The following is a 9435-nucleotide window of genomic DNA, read 5'->3' on the forward strand; positions in this document are numbered from 1 at the left end:
TCACTCACCTCTGCCCAATAACCAAATGCAAGAGCAGTTAGAGAGTACCTCTGGCTGAGTAGGATGCTTTGTGTCAAAAGTGCCCACCAATGCATTTGATTGCATATATTATGAAAACAATTGTTTCAAATGTTTACATATTTTATATCTTCAACATATTTGATGGCATCATTTGTTTAATACTATATGTCCTTTATTCCAGAATTTTGTCTGTCAAATTTGGTAAAATTATGATGAACATGTTTTTGAGATGAAGTTGTGAAAGTCTCCCCTTACGGTCCTTTTTTGTAATTGCAAAGATATTTAATGGCCAATCAACACATCATTTAAATAAATTTAAAAGTTCTTTTTCCGAAACTTTGATGTTTTAGCAGAAGTTGTTTAAAGCTTCTATCTAAATCTAGTAAGGACTGCCATATTTAATAATTTAGTAATGTGGTTATATTAGAGTGTACGTCGGAATCCTTTCTACAAATGTAAAGACTCTTTACTCATGGATCATTTCTGTCAAATTTTGCTAATATCCGTTTGGTGATTTTTATACAAGAACTGTTGATAGCCTTTTTTCCTGTATGAAATAGCTGCGACCATGTTTAAAGCAGTTCTGCATTTTTTTGTAAAAAAAAAAATACTTTAAAATCATTCCTGTCGGAATGCTTTCTATTAAATTTGCTCAAATTTTGTTAAGCCGATTTCGACAAGTTATTTCATGGTTTTTCGGTAAAGGTTTACATATAGTGGATAAACATCATTGTAGAGATATGTAGCTGGTTTAAATTCCTTTATGCTACGCTAGTAATTGTATGAGGGACTTGGGACTCGTATGATAATTATAAATGCGTCTATAGGTGACCATGCGGCAGATATTTGGGATAGGTTTAACATGGGGAAAGTATTATAACCTCAAAGGGTCGAAAGTGTACAAACTCAAACGGAAAATTAGCAAAGGTTGAAGGATTTATGACCTTAAATTTTCTCATTGCCTCAAATGGAAATGGTAATATACTTTCGGAGCAGCGAGACCTTTTGATACCTTACTGTGTACTGTAGCCCCAAAAACAACACAATGCCTTCATAGTGTTCAAAATCGAATGACAAAAACTGTTTCCTTTAAATCAATGCATCAACTTTAAAAGTAGACAGGGACAACTTTCGTGTGCAGAATTCTAATGTGCAAATCAACTTCTGAGCAAAAGTAACCGTGCCACTCCGCCCATCTTCGATCTATTTATCTGACGAAACATCTGACAAAAATCAGATACTAGATTTCCTTGTGTGATTAAAGACCTTATCATTACACGAAGTTTTCATTAAATTTCCCAACAATGCAATACACTAATATTCACGGACGTAGACACATGTAAAACCATATTGGTTAACGTTAACAAATCGACAAATAAACTGCAGCGCATGGACACCATTTATTGCTTTGTTTTCGTAAACGTCAAAATATCTGATAGCTCTTCTCTTATTATCTTTCTGGTGGTGCCTGTGATACGTACATTCATACATAAATACATACATGCATGCATACATACATACATACATACATACATACATACATACATAACATGCAAAACTGCACACAAAATATGTACGGAAATATTTACGTAATTTCCTTTATAGTTTGTGATAGTATACGTCCTTATATAAAACAGTATGTATCTTTTGAAGAGTACTTGAAAGTGATAAATGAGATTTCATTTTCAACTCGCAATAACTAGAACTGGAACAAAATTGCATAACTCTATTCTGACTTTTGTATATTTTGCGTTATATTGCGTCTTGTATATTTCGTATTTCATTCATTTTCACTTTCAGAAGCTGGTACTTCCTCGTATTCGCTATTTTAATCACTGATAAAGTCAGTGTATTTTGGACGAATTCGGGTTGATTTTTCAAGCAGATGGAAGCAACTATTTTGGTCAACTGTCTGCTGAGATCAGTACAGTTTCAACAAGTACATTATGTACAGAAATGCCAGCCACAGCACATGGAAGTAGGTGAGAGGCATAGCAACAACTTGCACTTTACACCTGTCACATTCTCAAAAGAACGTAACATCTGTAGAGCACAGCCTAGGAAATCCGAAAATAGTCTCTAATTCAAAGTATAAAAATATACTTTTTTAATGGGGTATTCATTGGGATGATTTATGACCAATGTTATGAATTAGGACATAAAATATACTCGAGAGACCTTTTTCCTTTACACTGCTTTTGCGAATCATCCGAATAAGCACAGTTCATAGAGTGTGCACACTAATAGTACAAAGAATGGGTCTGGTTTTTGAAAAATCACGGCCAATACGATTTAGAGGTAAATAATTTTTCTGCAACATCAATAATCGTTTTCGTTTAATAATACATTGCATATGCTTTACCACTTTTAGGCCATAATTTCTAATGGACGAAAACATTGTATCGATCATTTAGTCAATAATGACAGATGCATATGATTATCGTTGCATATTACTGTGTTTTGAGCTTTAAAAGGTATGCCTAGGCAGATTTTACCACAGTTCACATACATTTCGCTCACAATAAAGTTCAAATGCATGTACTGTTACAGCTTATTATTATATTGTGTTTCATTATCTTGTCAGATGTGTATATGTTGTCCGCATTTGTCCCTTCTTTTGAGTCTTCTCTTCTAAACACATAATATTGTGCTTGCTCTGGGATGAGAGGCCTGTCAGGAGCAAGGGGTGTATACGGTTCATGAATTTCCGCGAAACGCAAAACCTCGTGGCATTTTGTACAAACCATGGGCAGTGACAGAATAGGTCTATGTTTATATTTCTCGACAATTCGCTTATGTCTTACGTACATCACTATGAGGACCATCACTATGAATCAGATTAGGCTTGCCAGTATTCCAATGACAAAATACAGCGGTGTTTTCTCTGATTTATATTCATCAGATTTGTTTGCATTTGAACACCCATTATTCGTAATGGTTTATGAAATAAAAAAAAACAATCAGTAAATATTAAATATATCACCCTAAAGATTTGTTCAACCGATTACTATTAACATGAAAAGTTTGGACATTTTATCCATTTGGCAAGTATTGCATTTGATTAGTATACTTTTAAAAGGTCTTGATGAGGAGAGTCTTCACAGAATCCGCGTTAAAAAGGGCCCTGGTTACATAAAAATTTGAGTTACAAAGTGTCCAAGTTACAGATGAAACTAGATTCCAGATAGACCTTTCAACAGAGAAGCAGGGTTATGAGGCAGAGAGCAGGTAGGTTTACAGACGAAGCCGGCTTATAGACGATGATGGGTTTACAGAAAGGCCGGATTACATATGGGTCGCGTCAATGAGGAGCAAGTTTACAGAGATGCCAAGTAACAGAAGCCGGGTTATTGAGAACACCAAGTTATAGAAGGGCCTGTTTCCAGAGGTAGCCGGGTTACAAAATGGGCTAGTTACAAAGGGGCTGCGTTACAGAGAGAGGTGTTATAGAGGGGCAGGGTTACAAAAGAGTCCTGTTATAGTGGATGTCAGGTAAACAAAAGACCAGTTTACAATTGAACCGGTTCACTGAGGAAGCCAGGTTACCAAGTAGTAAACCGCACTAATCAGAGCAGGGTTACATATCAATTGGTTACATAAATGGGGATGGTTTAGAAAAGAAGTCATCCCATCCACATAAACAAATCTATATACACATTTGTGTTTTGCAAAAATATATTTTCTACTATTTGATCATATGTTGAGTTATTACAATGTCAGTATTGTGGAGGAAATGATTTGTTATAATATGTGTCATCTCAAGTAAACAGGAGCAGAATACAATATTTTTGAGAAAGTGTAAAGTCATCGCTATTCTGCAATCAACCTACAAGAACACAAAACACGTTATAATCATAAAGACAATACAATAGTGTTATGTATAGCTATATTACGTGTATTAATTTTCATGATTATATTGTTACGTGTCTATGCTCTAAAAAAAGTAGCAGAAAAGAGTGAAGACAACAAGCTTGTTGAATCACATAAAATATTATTCCAGTTTTGAATTCAGTATAAATTCCAGTGAACGTCTTTGTCCAAGAATTATGTAACAGCACCTTTTTATTGCCATAGAAAAGAATCACTTGAATTAAATAATTTGAAGAAAATAGAATTCAGTCCAAACTGGATACAACATAATACAACTTAACGTGTGAAGTATTTTAAGCCCATCTGACAATCCCTTTATCAAAACATCAGTTATGTTATACGACTAATTAAGAAACAAGACAGATTCCCGGATGAGGGTCAAAAGTTCATTCTTCTGGATCAAATAGAAGTTTGTTACCAATTGGCACATGATAAATATCACACAGTGCAGGTATGACCTTCACTCAACTTAATGATTCTTACTCTGAGATAGATAACAAATAGTTGTTTACTTGAATAATAATTTGGATAATAAGCTCGTACACATATAATATAATGAATATATTTTTAGTTGTTTACATAAATGAAATTAAAACAATTAAAAAAGATCAATCAAGTCAAGAAGAAATGAACTCAATTTTGGACAGGGTCAAGTCAAGTAAACAATGTTACATTACAATAGGATGTAATGAAATAAACACATTTAACAAAATAACAAACAAACAATTACATTAAATATAAATAACAATATATTGTAAGGATCATTTAGTAAATATAGCAAACATCCAATTGTGTACGTGATTGAGTGTTCATACTATAAGATAGTGGATTTGTACTTTAGAAAGAGGTAATTTGATTTGGTAAAATGTTATTGTGGCATTTTCGGACCTTGGAAGCTGCAGAAGAAATCTTGATGACGAATTTGATTGGATTCTCCCTTTGAAAACTAGGTGATTTAATTCCTGATTGGCTAGTTGCTAATGTACTTGACGCTGTTGACATTGGAGACAAAGAGTGACTTCGAAATAATCATGTCGATCCTCATTCTGCTTCTGAACTTGCGTCTTTGTTTATTATAATGGGAATAATTTACAAAAAGAAGTTTATCCTAGTATAAATTTCAGTCTCTGAGGAGAAAAAAAATAGTTGTGTTCAATTTTGTTGAGAGGACTTAATTTATGTAAATTATTCAATGGATTTACACAATGTTCAGACCTTAGGATTCAGTAGTTGTTTTGGAATTACTGCGAATTAATTTAAAGACATGTTGTTATCATTTTGATATATCAAGTTTATTGGCACATCACTGGAACTCATTTGGAATACTCGATATATTTGGACTTGTGATAGAACTTTTAGTGCTATTTCAGGGTTTTATTCACTATATTGTAGGTTATTTTTAATGTTTAACTTTTGTATTTTAGCGAAATACATGATTCATTTAGTTTTAGTAAATTTGTTGGTTTTCTCTCTTTACTGTCTCTTAGTTTATGACCATAGAATCGTAACAATGGACATAAAACCAGATAGGGATTATGCTGCAAAATTACCACCATTAATAAAACATTCTGTTATTTAATATTGTGATTTTGAAAGTAATATGGAGAAAATCATTTCTCATTATGACTTTGTGAGCGACTTTCTTGATGTCATATATTTTAAGTTTTTTTCCGTAAACTCATTCATTTCTAGAACCCCCCACAGAGGTGTTTTGTTAGCCCCTATTTTATCGTACAGGTTTATTTCTTAATTTCGTAATCATTTTACTTGATTTTATTATTTAAGTCTATCCTTGACTGTTATACTTTGTTCAATTTCTTGAATGTGTTCTTCTGTTTGGTTTTTTCTTTTGCTGGCAACAAATTATCTAAGTATTTTAGTGGGTTTTGTTACATTGGATAGGGACTTGAATATCTGTTTAAACAAGTAATTTGCACCTAAGATCATTTTTTATATAAAATTGTAGTTAGCAATTCTTCAATTTGTACATCTCCTTTAGTCTGACACTCTTTCGGAGAAATTATTTCTTGTTTGCATGTTCTTTCTCTGTTAGTATATCGTTTTAATCATTATCTTCCAAAATTCTACGTGTTTGTGTGTCAGCACGGGTTTTGCACACTCTGCCTCGTAAATGCAACATTCGATTCTACAGGATTACATAAACTTGTAACACGGCTGTTGCCCAAGCTTAAGTCGATATTTATTTATTGGTGTTGCGCAAGATCTTTCTATTTATTCACGAGATTTGAAACTAAAATTCCTGGGACATTTTATATACATTCCCGTATTGTTATTTGGTTAGCGTGTAATGGTAATTGCCAGAGCTACGCCAAATATATACGTTGCAGTAATACTGGCAAAATGTATTACTTGACAATCTCCATTTTATATTGACATTCAATATCTTGAAGATTCAAATCATGATTAACCTTGTATGAAACAAACTCACCAAGAAAGAAAAAAAAAAGAAAAGTTAACCAAAAAATTATTATAGGTAGAGACTTTGCAAAACTGGAATAATGTATGTTGAAGTATTTTTGGTGCTATTTATCTGATAAATACATAGGTTTTAGATTTCAAGATCCCACAGGATGTATCCAATTCATGACATACCAACATGTACATGTGACTATTTAATTGTAGCAATTTATAGTTGTAGTTGGTTACGTACAGTTCAGTTATTGCTCACTAGAACTTTGCATTGTGTTTGAAGCACTCATTATCAATACATCTTCATTGTCATTGAAGTTGACATTCCCTCTTTGTCTTTGTCTGTTCATGTTATGGTGAGAAAAGAGAAAGAAAGTTTATAGAAGATTGCAGTTACAACAAAGTAGTTTGTATCTATTGTCTGTTTGAATTATAATTGTTTTATTTCATGTTAACTAAATGAAAATTGATATTAACATAGAGCGACAACCCAAAGAAAGAACTCTATTTTATAAATCCGTTTGATAATAGAGATGGTATAGTACCCACTGTATTACAAAGAATATATCGTGTAGTCGGATGTTTATCTGTTTCAGGTGATAAAATGAAATTAACTGCATTACATGGACGATAAGGATGAAGCAAAAATTTTTAATCCCTGATCTATGTGAAAAGCAGATTTCAACGAATAATTTTAAGAGTGGTGATTGTCTTCAGAATGTGACACACAGATGCAGAGTTCCAGGTAGATTTGTCTTCTTGTTCAAACGATGATTGAAAGAACAGTAACATAAGTCTATCAAGAATTGAGGCGTCCCTTCATAACCCTTATAAACTAAAACTAGGTTCTAAAGATAGTTCTCGTGCACTCTGGAATCAGAATCAAAAGAATGAATCGTGAACTAGACTATTAATATGCAAGGAAATGTTCATGCTATATTTAAACTTCATAAAGGGCAATAACTCTGTCGACCAGAAAACTGCATTTATTACACGATACACTTCCATACGTTCATAATATTGATATTTTCTTTTGTTTTTGTCAAGTCTGGGTGAAGACGGTTCATGGCTCACCTACGAAAGCGTTCAAATTTTCTTACAGAGCAACTTTACATAAACTCTTCTGAAGTCAACAATTTGCAACATTTTATCTTTAATTCAAGTGCTATAAATTCGTTTATGATATACAAATTTAATTTTGCACGGTTGATCTGGCTTTCAATACAGATGATCTGTCTGTGTCCGCTTTTTGACCATGGAAAGATGTGGAAGAAATCTTGTTGACAAATTTGATGAGATTTGCGTTCAGGTCATGGGTTTTTCTCTGCTAAAGTACCTGACCCTGTTGACTAAGTTACAATGATCTGAAATGAATATTCGACGCTCCTCCCTTTATGTTATTGCTTCTTAGTTTCTCTATTCGAGTTGTTTTCCTGAGAATAGATTATTCCCAACATAAACATCAGACTTTGTGGGGTCGTTTAGTTGTGTTCAGTTGAGATAATTAATTTATTTCAGTTATTCATTGGATTGCAAAGTGCTCATCCTTTTGGATTTAGTAGCTGTGTTGGAATTAATGTTATTCATTTAAGATATTTTGCATTATATCAAGATTACATCAGCACAATAGACTGATTTTTATTCGGAATAACACAGGAACTCATTTGGATTACTCGATACTTTTGGACTTGTTATAGAACTTTAGGACAATTAAGGAATTTATTCACCATACTGTAATTTTTCACTTTGAAGTCAAAGGAGATAAATTATTTGTTGAATTTAACAAAACTTGTTAGGTTTCCTTATTTTCTGTTACTTAGTTTAAAACCATATATGCGTACAAATCAAATTAGTTTAGTAAAGCTGAAATAAAACTGACAGATATTTGCAATATACAAGTAGACATATCACAAACAGCAGTAGCTGTGTTGCCTATGCCTGTAGTTTGGAAGAATTACATCTTGTTACAGTGCTGTTTCAACCTCTTGCATCACTGGGAAACACTGCTGAAATTGTAATGTTTTCATTTTAAGTTCTTGTGAGCTTTCAAGTAGAAACTGAAGAGAAGAAAACGGAACAATTCGTTTAGAATTTTTCTACTAAAAAGATACAAATTATAATTAAATATCTGCTCTGCATATTGCAAAAGAGACTGAAAAGTCGTTTTGTTAAAAACATATGTTCTTAAAATATCACCTTAAAGTTCAGTGCACCAATAATTTCTTTTGAAATGAAAACATAAATAGAGAATTAGAAAGTAAATAAGCTTTATGTATAAAATATATTTAATTACTGTTAGTCTTTAAAATCTTCCCTTAAAATTGCTTGAAAGCAAAGTACGTAATAAATAGTGTGTACCAAAAAGGTTCACTTATTGGTCCATAAGCCTAGGTTTCATTTGAAAAATAAGGACAAATGAACGTTCTTGTGACTGAAGTTAAAATGTGTTAATACGACCCATACAAATTTTGACAACTTTATAGCTAAAGAGTAAATAACCGTATCAGCCATGCAGACAGTCAGATGAACAAACTGCACAGTATCGATGCTTCCCGATAAGATCACTAGCAGACGATATTCTGCCCATTTTACCAGTACGAAGGGTCAACCTGGCAGTTTTTGTACAAGACACACTGGAGCAAAATCTAGTATAAATTACATATATAGATACAAACGGAAAGCATGATTTGCATTCTGTTTATATATGGATGCTTTGTAATGGTATCGTGAGATTCAATGAATTAATTTCAACTTCCAAACACCATATAAACTCAATGGTAAATCAGCCTTGATACCATAAATATGGCTGCCGTTGACGTAATTCGGAAATTATATATATATATATATATATATATATATATATATATATAAAATTTTACATAAACTGAATGAATGAAAAACAAAGTTCAGAAACTGAATAAAGCATTTTATTGTGCTACGATGACTAAACAAAACGAAGTAAAACTTAAAATGCTGCAGCAATAATTGATTGCTATGCATGACTGCTTTTATCACCTCAAAATGAATTGTTAATAGCAAGTATTCATTTTGTGTATTGATCCCATTTGGTGAAAACTGTAAATATTCAAAGATATCCAGATCATATCATTAGTT

The sequence above is a fragment of the Sinohyriopsis cumingii genome, chromosome 5 (genome assembly GCF_028554795.1).
Source record: "Sinohyriopsis cumingii isolate HCF-2022 chromosome 5, ASM2855479v2, whole genome shotgun sequence".
In the NCBI taxonomy this organism is placed as follows: Eukaryota; Metazoa; Mollusca; class Bivalvia; order Unionida; family Unionidae; genus Sinohyriopsis; species Sinohyriopsis cumingii.